Here is a 13,531-nt window from a genome sequence, read left to right on the forward strand (position 1 = left end):
CGCTTAACTTAACATTGCACAGCATTACCTCTCTGAATCTCCATAATTTCATTAAATTCCTTCTCTCTTCTACTGCTCAAGTTCAATCCAGTATATAAAGTGACATTAATAGTGAGCAAACTAACAACCAGCCATTGTATTTATTTATTATTGTATGTATTTGTAGTAAAACATGAGTTGAAACATCCTACTTTTGGATGTAGAACTGCACAAGCCGTTCATTTTCAGTCACCTGACGAGTTAAACTCCCCTTTTTATGTGAGGTTGAAGAAGAAAGTCTGAGTTAACAAAGAAAGTTGTTTATAATTTGCGATACCTGTTATCTCTGACTGAGGCTTTAGTTTTTGTAGAGCTGATTTACACGTAGAAACTTTGTTCAGGAAGATTTCTCAGTAGCTCAGAGGACAGGCTGCTTTTTACACAACCTTGTAAGAGAATGTTTGTCAACGCTTTCAGCAGAATTTAGAAACACAACACTTCCTAAACAGATATTTTGAGGCTGTGAGGTTGAACGTTTGAGAGTATATCAGTGTGTTTGTTTGTGGTCTTTCTGTTTCTAGGTGGAAGCTGAATTAGTGAGGATGACTCCTGCTCCTGTCATCTCTAAGGTCCTCACACATCTTTACCTGCACATGAGGAAAATCACTCCTGTAGAATGCAGGTATGTTTGTCATTATTATAAAAAGATGTTGCCTGGTGACCTGTCAGAAACCCATTATACAGAGTCAGCCAAAATAATGTTTACACACATCAGAAAAAGAAAAACTTGCATAAATATTTCAATATCAAATTTATTCAGACATCACAAGATTAATAAAAGTTATCTTTGGCCTCTACAATTACAAGAGGTGCTCAAAGTAGTGGCCACTGGCTTCCAGACATTTCTGTTGTGTTGTAGACGTCACTTGTTGATGCACCATTCATGAGGGTAAAGCCATCTGTTGGGAAAACATCGTACAACAGGACAGTTATCGTGATTTGATCAAACTTAGAAAGAGGTATCTATATGTGTAGAAGTACTTATAAAATGAAATATTTATAAAAGTTTTTCTTTTCCTGATGTGTGTACATTATTTTGGCTGACTCTGTGAACTTAATGAGAACAAAACTGTCATTTAATTGTTGCTTTGAAAGCTTCTTTAGTGAAAACCAGCTGGTGTTCTGCTTTGAAACAAACTGCTGTTGAGGTCTGTGTTTTTAGGTTTAACCCCACAGTTTCTGAATGAACTGATAGTTGTTGGTTTTTTTCCTGATCAATGTGGACGTTATAATTGATGGTAACATTTACTGATCATATAATCAGCATGACAATATAACAGTATAACATTCTGACCACCTGACTAATACTGTGTTGGTCCCTTTATGCTGCTAAAACTCCTCTGACCCAGTGGTTCATCAGAACCTCTGGGGATGTCCTGTGGATCCTGTGGATCCTGTGGGTTGCAGGGTGGATCCTACCTAGACCAGGCTGATCCTGGACCATCCCACAGATGCTCCATCAGATCTGGATGTGGGGAGTGTGGAACCCAGGTGAACAGCTTAGCTCTGTCGTGTTCCTCGGACCACTCCTGAGCAGTTTTAATTTGTCATGCTGAGGGAGGCAGCTGGCATCAAGGACTGCTGTTGCCATGGAGACTAGGGGGTTGTTTGTCCTGCAGTGTTTAGGTGGTGGTACATGTCAAACATCCACATGAACGTCAAGGTTTCCCAGCAGAACATTGCATTAGAACAAGATGATGGATGTTGTTCTCTTCAGCTGTCAGTGGTCAGAATGTTGTGGCTGATTGGTGGATCTGTCTGCCTTTACTCTGACATCCAGAGTTATACAAAAGTGTAGTATGTGTGCAGTGCAGAAGAGATTTACTTTATTGTATGCTGTTTTAGTGGTCCCATCAGAGAAAATCATATCCATATACAGATTTTTATTAATTCCAGGGCTGGTTCAGTAAAGATTATAATAATAACTACATCAGATAATTCTTGGTCACAGTTGGAATTTTGCAGACTGAGAGATGGTTGAGAAGGTTTGCAGTTCTTGTTTTAGCAAAATATGTTATAATAGAAGATCTTTATTGTCATTGTACATGAAATTATCTGCAAACCAGCAAAGTGCATCAGTCTGAGGCATCTAAAAATAAATAAGTAAAGAAAAATGCTTCTAAAGCCAATAATAAACAGAATATTTTGAGGGAATATTCTAAAAAGGAAAGAAAAGCTCCATTCTCACTCCTCTCAGGATAAACTGTCATTAAAATTGACTTTAAATTTAGCTTCAACACGAGATAAAAACATTTACTTTCATTGCTGATGTCAAGTTTTAATAAAGTTCATGCTACTTTTATAAAATGATGAAAGTGAATAAATTGTATTTGTGTGATCTGTGTTTGATTTCTGTCTTTTCTCCTGTCATCCAGATGTTCAGAGGGAGATGATGCCACATCTGGTCCAGCTGATGGAAGGTCTTGAAGTTCTCTGACTGGCCTCGACTGAAGATGGTCGTCTCACTGGATTTAAGGTTCAGATGCTCAGTAACAAACTCCACCAATGAGCCAACAGGGAAGCTTTAGGTTTATTAAATGTTGCTATGAAGGTATCGCTGTTTTTCTTTGTGAATGCAATGTGCTCCAACTGAAACTTGAATTAGAACTTAGAAGTAAATCCTTCCATCTGAAAGGATTTAGTTGCATTAATAACCTCATAACATTCTAATTTTTATTCCAGTCTTGGTTGGAAATAGAATCTCTGTATTGATTCAGGTAAAAATTGAACTTCACAAATAAATCTAGTTTGAGTCCTAATCTCTGCCTGTGTGTTTGCTTCTTTACACTGCTGTTAACAGTTTAGGCTGTTAGATTGTTCCAGATAAGACAAGTACAAGATTCTTCAGAGCCGTTCTACCACGAGCCTGACAGGAAGAACTCCAACAGCTACTGAATGTTCCTGTGGTCCCCTCAAGGCTACAGGAGGAGCCCTATGAGGACGAGCCGGTCCACCTGATGGTGGCCAGTCGCTGCGGATCAAAGCCAACACCGACTACGTGGACTTCTACTGGACCACATGGAGGCCTTCAAACCGGACCAACAAGTTCACCGACTCCCCGACTCGTGGGTCTGAGGACGCCGCCGAGCCTCGGTCCAGCCGGCCTCCTGTCTGTGGGTGTTTGAGTGCTGAGAGGTTTGTGGATGCATGTGAACGTTCTGTGTTGAAACAGCAGCTTTGGACTCAGTAACGCCAGGAAAAACCAAGAGCTCCTTTATTTGTGACTTCCACTAAAAAAAACTGATGAAAATAAGTTTGCCAGGATTCTGACTGATAACAGATTATTAAATAATGAAAATAATCATTTAAATATTCCTTTAAACAATCCTTTTAGGTCTACATTTCCTTTACACTGACTTCTTGGTATATGTACAAGTATTTTGAGTGGAATATACCAATAAGCCCAATGTTCAAGGGTTCTTCTGGGAATATACCATTAAACCAACCTTTTAGGTAAATGTTCCAGGATGTTGGGTAGAATATACCATCAGATCAACCTTTTAGGTCTACATTGGAAGATTTTAGAGCAGAATATTACTCCAAACCTCCTTTAGGTCTACATTTAAGGTGGAATACTCCTTTACACCAAGACTTTTTGGTCTACATTGAAGGATTTTAGGTGGAATATTCCTTTGAACGAACTTTTTAAGTTTATGTTCAAGGATGTTGGGTGGAATATACCATCAGACCAACCTCCAAGGTCTACAGTAGTGAATTTTAGGTGGAATATACCATTAAACTCACCTTTTAGGTCTACATTGGAGGATTTTAGGTGGAATTTTCTTCCAAACCATCTTTTAGTCTACATTTAAGGATGTTTAGGATGGTATATTCTTCTGAACCAACTTCTCAGGTCTACATTTCAGGTGGAATATTCCTCCATACTAACTTTTTTGGTCTACATTGAAGGATTTTTCTAAACCACCCTTTTGGGTCTATATTTGCGGATTTAGGTGGAATATTCCTTTTAACCAGCCCCTCAGGTCTCTGAGGATTTTGGATGGAATACTCGGTTAAACCAACATTTTAGGTGCATGTCCAAGGATTTTTGGTGGAATGTTCCTTTAAGGTGGATGTTTGAGGACCTTGTAGGTGGAATACTTCCTGAAACCAACCTTTTAGGTAACATTCAAAGATTTAAGGTGGAATATTCCTTTAAACCAAGCTAAATTTCATGTTTTGATCATTATCAAGTGAGAAACCTCAATCCAGACTCCTCATAATGACGTTTGAGATTTATGCTGCTGTTATTTGTTTAGTCCAGACTAAATGACAGAAATCCACAACTGTAATTTTATTTCAGGACTCGGCTATTAAATGTCAAAACAATCCCTGTGACTCTAAAAACTCAACAGCTTTACAAACTCTAACATTAAACTCTCCACAAGGATCCAAAATAAGTTGGACTTCTACATGAGAGCTTTAATTATTCTTCATCTACTTCCTGAAAAGTTTGGTCAATTAAAAAAGACAAAAACTATTATGACTTTTTTTTTTTCCACATTTTGGACGACATACTAAACTATGACGTGTTTGTCACATTTTGGACCACATACTAAACTATGACGTTTTTGTGTCAGGCTGGCTGCTGCCAGGCCCAGACAGTGCCCCTCCCTCTCTCTCCGCCTTTCTTTTTCCTTCTCAGGTTGGTGCTGCGACAGGTGTTCCTGATCTGTGATCATCATCAGCTGGTGCAGAAGCAGCTGGGGAGCTGCCAATCAAGCCCTCCTTCACTACAATATAAGCAGACGCCACTCACCTCTCAGCGCCGGATCGTGACACAGCCAGTAACCACATACTGCTTGTTACTCTAGCCTCAGTATATTTTTGAGACTCTTTAGTAATCCTGTTTGTCCTCCTTCGTTCCAGTTTGGGTCAAACTGCTTCGTTTCCTCTGTGTTCCGCCACCAGCTCCGAGCCTGGATTCTCTCACCTGAGCCGTTTACCTCACACCTGGCGTCCATCTTCAGAACCTGCCGCTGCCTCCTACCATTCTCCATCTGGACTTCAAGCAAGCAGCCAAGAACCACCTGCCAGATATGCTAGATCCCAGTCCGAGCATCTCGCTTTCGTTTCTTTGTGAGTTACAGTTTAGTGTAGTTTATTCTTCCTATTGTAATAGTTTAGTACATTTGTAGAATCTGCAGTTTCAGTAATTTTTCCGAGCTTAACATGATTAGCTTCGCTTTGAGTTTTGTGTTGGTTCTGTTATTATAGGATTTAGAGTTTGAACTTTCTTGCCTGGGTGTTACCCACTGTGAGTTAGTGCCAGTTTGTTCGTCTTCCTTGCCTCTAGTGGTCACTAGTGGTTTCCTGAGCTTTATGATTCGTTTCTGCCTCGAGCGTTACCTGTTGTAGTTCCTAGTCTTGTGACTTGTAGTTCTTCTGTTCTAGACTGAGCAAATAAACCTTTTACTTGCATTTTGAATCCGTCTGTTCCTTTTCCTGCACCTGAGCCACCTTGAATTCTTAACATTTTGTCATATGTTGGACAACATACTAAACTATGTTTTTGTCAGGTTTTGGACGACATACTAAACTGTGACGTTTTTGTGGTATTTTGGACGACATACTAAACTATGTTTTGTGACATTTTGAATGACTTACTAAACTATGAAGTTTTTGCCACATTTTGGACGACATGCTAAACTATGAAGTTTTTGTCACATTTTGGACGACATGCTAAAGTATGACATTTTCGTCACATTTTGGACGACATACTAAACTGTAGTTTTTGTCACATTTTGGACAACTATAATGTTTTTTTTGTGGCCCTGTTTTTTTATTTTATTTAATAGGTAAATAGAGATGAAGACAGTAAAGCAGGGAAGACCTGCAGTAAAACACCATGAGCTGGAATCAAACCTGAGTCTCTGACACTGTCCTGTTTATAAGTTGCCCTCTCAACCAGTTGAGCTACCTGAGCACCTTTGGTCCAGCTGTTGAATGACATACTAAACTATGATGTTATTGTCACATTTTGGACCACATACTAAACTATGACATTTTTTTCAGATTTTGGACGACACACTAAACTATGACGTTTTTTTCCCACATTTTGGACGACATACTAAACAATGACGTGTTTTTCCATATTTTGGACGACAGACTAAACTATGACGTTTTTGTGACATTTTGGACACCATACTAAACTATGACGTTTTGGTCACATTTTGGACGACATACTAAACTATGATGTTTTTGTCACATTTTGGACGACATACTAAACTACGACGTTTTAGTAACATTTTGGACGACAAACTATGACGTGTTTTTCCATATTTTGGACGACATACTAAACTATGACGTTTTTGTGACATTTTGGACGACATACTAAACTATGACATTTTTGTCACAATCGACATAGTATACTATGACGTTTTTTTTGCGCCAAAATTCATGATGATTTTTTTTTCAAAGAAAACCTTACTGGAGTGTTTTTCACGGCCTCCTTTACACTATTTCATCATATGGCATGTTTTTACAACATGTTGAAAAATTGCATTTTTTTTTCGACATACTATACTATGGCGTTTTTTTTGCACCAAAATTCATGATGATTTTCTTTTCAAAGAAAACCTTTCTGGAGTGTTTTTCACGGCCTCCTTTACACAATTTCATCATACTGCACGTTTTTACATGTTGAAAAATCGCATTTTTTTTCGACAGTATACTGTGGCGTTTTTTTTGCGCCAAAATTCATGATGATTTTTTTTTTCAAAGAAAACCTTTCTGGAATGTTTTTCATGGACTCCTTTACACTATTTCATCATATGGCACGTTTTTACAACATGTTGAAAAATTGCATTTTTTTTTCGACATAGTATACTATGACGTTTTTTTTGCGCCAAAATTCATGATGATTTTCTTTTCAAAGAAAACCTTTCTGGAGTGTTTTTCACGCCCTCCTTTACACTATTTCATCATATGGCATGTTTTTACATGTTGAAAAATCGCATTTTTTTTCGACATAGTATACTGTGGCGTTTTTTTTTTGAGCCAAAATTCATGATGATTTTTTTTTCAAAGAAAACCTTTCTGGAATGTTTTTCATGGACTCCTTTACACTATTTCATCATATGGCACGTTTTTACAACATGTTGAAAAATTGCATTTTTTTTTCGACATACTATACTATGGCGTTTTTTTTGTGCCAAAATTCATGATGATTCTTTTTTCAAAGAAAACGTTGCCATAGTGTTTTTCACGGCCTCCTTTACATTATTTCATCATATGGCACGTTTTTACAACAACAACATTTACAACATTTTTGTCACATTTTGGACGACACACTAAACTGTGACGTTTTTGTCACATTTTGGACGACATACTAAACTGTTTTTCTTTCTACTTCCTGAAAAGTTTGATTAAAAAAAAAGACAATAACTGTCATTTTCAGCTGAACTAAAGACAGACTTTGTGATTTTTCTGCTCACATGTTGTGTTGCTTTAAACTTAGTCCTTCTAATAAATAGCCGCCTAACCCCCTGGAAACCAGCGTTTGTCCTGTTTTTGTGTTGCTCCTCAGTGACCCTAGACAGCCGGGTCGTAATGTTTTTTGAGCAACACATCATACTATGACGTTTTTAGAATGATGGTTCTACTATGGAACCAGTTTGACATGTTCAGGTGTTCTTTGTGTGAAAACTCAGAGATTTCAGGGATCAGAAGGTGGTTTTCAACTTTCTTTGTTAACTTTCTGCTTCAACTTTAAACTAAATTTCCTTCACTAAGCCAGCCCTCTGGACTTCCAGGAAGCTGTGTTCCTATTGGCTGTCCAGGTGGCTGCTTGGTGTTATCAGGAACACCTGAGGAGCTCAGTGTCTTCCTGCTTTATGTGGCTGCAGACAAACATTTCCTCTGCTTCTCTTCACCACTAACTGGGTTTGGCTCCATTGCTTTAGTTTGTTGTTTAGGCGTTGGCTTGCAGCTTCCAGCAGAAAAATCGTCTTTAATGTGTTTCTTGGTGTGTTTTAGGGCTTTGTACTGGATAGTTGTCTTGGTAAATGTGGTTCTTTAGCCACAGTTAGCACATGGTGCAATTTGTGCAGTGATTAGTGGATTTGGTACAGCTGAGTTGTGTCTTTATCTTGGCTGTAGTGAGTCTTTAGAGGTTTTTGGTCAGACACATTCTGTATTCTTGTTTGTGAAGCAACGTTGGTTGTCCAGAAGGTAAGAGTTCCTGTCCTGATTCTCTGTTCTCAGAGGTTCTCTGGTAGGCTGCAGGAGACTTTAGTGTTTGGGTTGTGCTAGTTTGGTTTATGTTAGGTTTCATTTGGACGACTATCTTGAGGCCCCTCCATGTGGTTTAGTGAGGTTTTCTGGAACAGTTCTACAAAGCCACCTGCAGCAGAAGAGACTTTGAGAGTTTTTAGGAAGTTCTGGAGAGCAGACTTTAGAGCAGCAGAAACATTTGTCAGCAGTTTGAGCAGGAGAAGGTGAGCTTCAGAGTAGAAATGAGATGGAAACCTTCTTGACCCGTGTGGTGAGGTCCTGTACCAAGAGTTTGAGCAGGTTGTGAAGAGTCTGTAGTTCTTTGGTCTGAAAGCACAAGAAGAGTTGACTCATTAAAGGAGAAAACAGGAGATAATGTTGGTTCGTCTGTCACTCTGCAGTTTCCTTAGACTGAATATCAAGTTTATATTTTAAATGATTTACCATGTGATCCCAAGAAGACTTCAATAAACTCCCTCCATCCCCTGGACACAACTGATTTTATTACCATGTTTATTTATTTTATTTTTTTTTTTTTGTAAATTTTTGAGTTTCAATCATAGTTTTAGCATAAATTTTCCTCTTTGCTTGTTTTGTCATCTGTGTAAAAGGTGCTAAACAAATAAAGTTGAATTGATAAACTGAATAATTGACTAACTCGTGATTGTGACAACAGAAGTATTTTCATTGTGATTTAAGGGTTTATTTCATTTTTAAGGTTGGGGTTAAAATCTTGACAGAAAAAGTAGATTAAAGAAACAAACTACATGACAAAAAGCAATTAAATCAAAGGAAAAAAGCATTTAATACAATAAAACTTTAACAAAATGTTTTTGTTAAAAAATATTTTTTTAAATGTTTAATATTAATCTTGTTTAAAAAGCATTTTTAAAAAAATGTTTAATATAATTCTTGTTTAAAAAGTATTTTTTAAATGTTTAATATTATTCTTGTTTGAAAAGTATTTTTAAATGTTTAATATTATTCTTGTTTAAAAATTATTTTTTTAAATGTTTAATTATCTAAAATATTTTCTCTGTAATTTTTAATAATTGTATTTCAAAAATTTTGTTTAATTTCATACTTACATGTTTTGTATCATGTTTAATAATCTGATTCCTTATTTTGGCAGTTTAATGTCATTTAATGGAATCAGATTATTAAACGCGATACAAAACATGTAAGTATGAAATTATTTAATGTTTAATTTCATTAAACTGCCAAAATATGGAAACAAGAATAATATTAAACATTTAAAATTTAAATTAAATTAAAAAAATACAAAACATTAAATTAGATTATTAAACCTTGAAAAAGACAAAACATTTAATTAAAAAATTCAATGTTTAATTACAAAATTACATCTTAAAGACAATAAAACTTTAAATAGGAATTAAGCAGAAAATACAATGAAGCATTTAAAAAGAAAATTAAACATTAAAAAGTGGTAAAACATTTAAAAAGAAAAACATTAAAGATTTAATCGAAACATTAAATATTAGGAAAGAAAAAAAAAATTCAAACAAGTCGATAAAACATTTGAAAAAACAATTAAACGTTAAAAAAACAAAACATTTCGAAATCAAATCAGACATTAGAAAAGAATAAAATGTGAGAAAAGAGCAAAACTAAACGTTTAAGAAGAATCAAACTAAAGACGAAACATTTGAAAAGACACCAGTTAAACTTTAGAAGATCAAATTAAACAGAAGAGACAATAAAAGGATCAAAATGAGCAAAAACAGATAAAGGTTTTAAAGCGTTTACTAGTCTGAAATGAAAACATCAAGTTGTTTCTTCAAACATTTCCTCTTTCTATGTTCTTGGTTTGATTGTGGACAGATTTACTAAGAACTCATTTCAGAAAACTGCTTTCCAGATAAAGTCTACTAGTAGTTGTAGGCATTGATCAAACTAATGTCTTCTGATCTCCACAAACTTTACTGTTCATTGAAGAGAATCAAAGTTTGTTGAGGATTTCTAAAAAACCCATAGGTGAAGGTCTGAGAAGAACTCAGATGGATGATCTAAATGTGAAATCAAGACTCATGGTCACAAGTTTTAAGGCTTCTGTTAACCAGAAAGTTCAAACTAACAGAGAAGTACTGAGAAACTTTGAAAACTTCAGTCCTCAGACTGTCTAAAGGTTCAAACTAACAGAGAACTACTCAGGAACTTCGAAGATATCAGTCCTTGGACTGTCTGAAAGTTAAATCTAACAGAGATCCACTGTGGGACTTCGAAAATTTCAGCCCTCAGACTGTGTGAAAGCTCAGGTCCTGAGGACTCGGGAGGTGTGGAGGCTTGGAAAGTCTCGAAACTGAGGGTTCAACCCTCCAGCACAAAGGCTGAAGCCCATCCTCCTGAGAAAAACGGTCGAGTCGAGACTCGAGTTAAAAAAAAAAACTTGAAACGACAAAAAATAGATGATAAATGCGCAAAAAAAAGAAGAATTGGTATCTGAGCGAATAGCTCAGGGAGATAAGAGGAGAGACTACAGAGTGGAAGGTCGCAGGTTCAAGACCCGCCAGTGGCAATTTTCTTTCTTTGTCTTTGTCAGAATTTTGATGAAAATTTAAGAAGTGTCTGGTCTTGAACCTGCAACCTGCAGCTCCATAGGCAAATCCTTAACTCACTGAGCTACAGATCAGATAAAAAGAAATAAATTCGTCGTCCCTTTGGCATCGTAGTTGCTGATGTCACCACATGGGTGGAGCCAAGGCGGAGTCTGGGTGGAGTCAGGGCGGAGAGTAGGCGGTGAGGTGGGTGGCGGCCTCCCCCCCTCTACTCCCCCACCTCCCACCACCACCCACCACACCTTCCCCCACCCGACGAGTTCTTCGAGTCTCCACGAGTTCTTCGAGTCTCCACGGGTTTTCCCGAGTTTCTGGAGTTTCCACCAGGTCAGAGGCAGAACAAGTTGTCATGAAGAGGTGTTGAAGTCGGCCAGGATGGACTGACTTTTTACAGCGACTAGAAGGAAGACGACTAGAAGAGCAGGTCTTTAACCACCATCCAGAAAATCCATGGAGTTGGTCTACTTTTATCAATCTCCATCCAGATCTTCAACTTGATATCTTTACTTGGAGATTTTTAGCACCACAAACCTTTAGTATCACACTTTATTATCATTTATTAGGACTTTCATGGAATCCACCAGCAGATTTAGTTTTTGTTGAGAAAGTTTATTCTTGTCGTCTTGGATTAGTCAAGAGGTTTAAATTTCTGACTTTGTCATATTTTCAATATGACAAAAAAAAAGTTAAAATAAAGCATCTTGAGACAATTTGACCTGTAATTGGCGTTATATAAATAAAATTGAATTAAAATTGTATGTATCTTGTAATGTTGGAGTAATTCAGCCATATATGTTGGAAAACACATTTTCTTTGTCCATTAATCTGTTGATTGTTTTCTTGAGTAATTCATTTCCTGTTTTGGCTTATAAAATGTCAAACCCAAATATATTCAGTTTACTGTCATAAAAAACAAAAAGATTTACATCATGATGCAGGAATCAGGCAATTTTTCACTTTTTATCTTAGTTTAGTCAGAAAGATAGTTGATAATGTGTGAATTGTTGCAGCTTGTGAGCCGTAAAAGGTTTTAATCTTTGGGGCCGAGTGTCAAAAAACATTTAGAAACCAACATCAACAAAACACTCAAAGAGTTGAACATCATTAAAAGGAAATCCAAATTTTGCATGACAATGTCTAACTAAAGGACATTTATTTCCAACGTTAATGTGTGATATTCATCCTCTGGAGCTTTCTCTTCACATCGTCTTCCACCTGGACTGGTTTGGTCGGGAGCATGTGCAACAAACATTTGAAAAACTGCACTTTAACATCAATGAATGACACTGAAGTTTAATCTCTACATAAATGAGACTGAGTCTGAATGTGCTGCTCTGTCATTAACTCCTCAGTTTTGGGAAAGTTCAAACAAAAGAGGACAGTTCAGATAAGACTTGAGAATGAGCTTATTTTGAACAAACATCTCAGACTTTCTGAGCTTCAGCACCTCTAGCAAGATAATTTAACAACAAGCAACTCAAGAGATCCAGAAGCTGGAGAGAGTTAGCTTTAGCTGAACCAAAGAACATGTGGGACGCGAACCTAGCAAACATTTCAGACTTTTCTCTGTAAATTCTGAGAAATAATTTACTATTTAATGACAGAGCTACACATCTTAACTCAATCTCATTAAAACAGACTCTAATTTAGTGTCATCCATCCATATTAAAGTGCAGTTACCCAAAATGTTTGTTGCATGAGCTCCAACAAAACCTGTCCAGGTAGAAGGCCACTTTGACAAACAGGAAGTAGATGATTCCAAGCAGATTTATAGAAGGGGGAACCGGGCTGTACTAAGTGTGGTCGAGTACAGAGGGGTGTTTTGTGGGTTTTTAAGGTTGATAATGATTATTAGTGAGACATTTGGAGTAGATATTCATTTGCAGTAAATGAAAGTATTTAATATCTTGGAGTTAAACTTGGAAGAACACAAACTCTAAAAGAAAACTTTGTTGATACGTTTTTGTTTTGTTTACAGATGTTAACTTAAAGGAGTTTTATTCGTGACGTATAACCAATCAAATCACTCCAGAAGACACAGCGACCACAGGTAGATCAAGTTTCAGAGCCAAAGTAGCAGCATTTTTAAATTGATTTATTACCGTAAATCAGTAAAAAATAAAATACTGATAATCAGTACATCAGTCAGCCCACAATTACCACAATTCTACAATGTATGTCTCTTTCCTTTGACTTGTTGTTTGTACAATATACGATGATGGCGTTTTTTCATACTATGATGTTTTCTAAGAGACATACTGTTTGTTCTGGCTCTGGGTCACTGCACTCCTCCTCTGTTGTTTTCTGGATTGTACTCAGCTGCATGCCTTCGTCCACCAGGCCTCCGTTGACTCGTCCCGCCTGCCGTCTCTGGAGCTGAAGCTGGATTGGAACAGACCAAAGTACAGTCCAATCACGATGCCAGCTGCCTCTCAAAAGGCTCCTTCATCTGGCTCCTTCTGAAGGGAAGCTGAGCTGGCCCTGCAGAACTTTGGAGATGTGTTCCAGTGGTTGGTGGATCTGTGGGGAGATAGAGAGGGACCTTTGAATTGTTCAGAAAGGAAAACAGGAAACCCATTGGTAGTTTTAGTTTAGGGTGCTACTGTGGTGTGTTTTTGGGTTTTAAGAGGTGAACAGGAAGAGTTTTTTTTCCCTATTGATTATCTTTTACTCTGTTCCTGGTTGGAATGTCCATCAATGTC

Source organism: Amphiprion ocellaris, chromosome 17, assembly GCF_022539595.1.
Source record: "Amphiprion ocellaris isolate individual 3 ecotype Okinawa chromosome 17, ASM2253959v1, whole genome shotgun sequence".
NCBI lineage: Eukaryota > Metazoa > Chordata > Actinopteri > Pomacentridae > Amphiprion > Amphiprion ocellaris.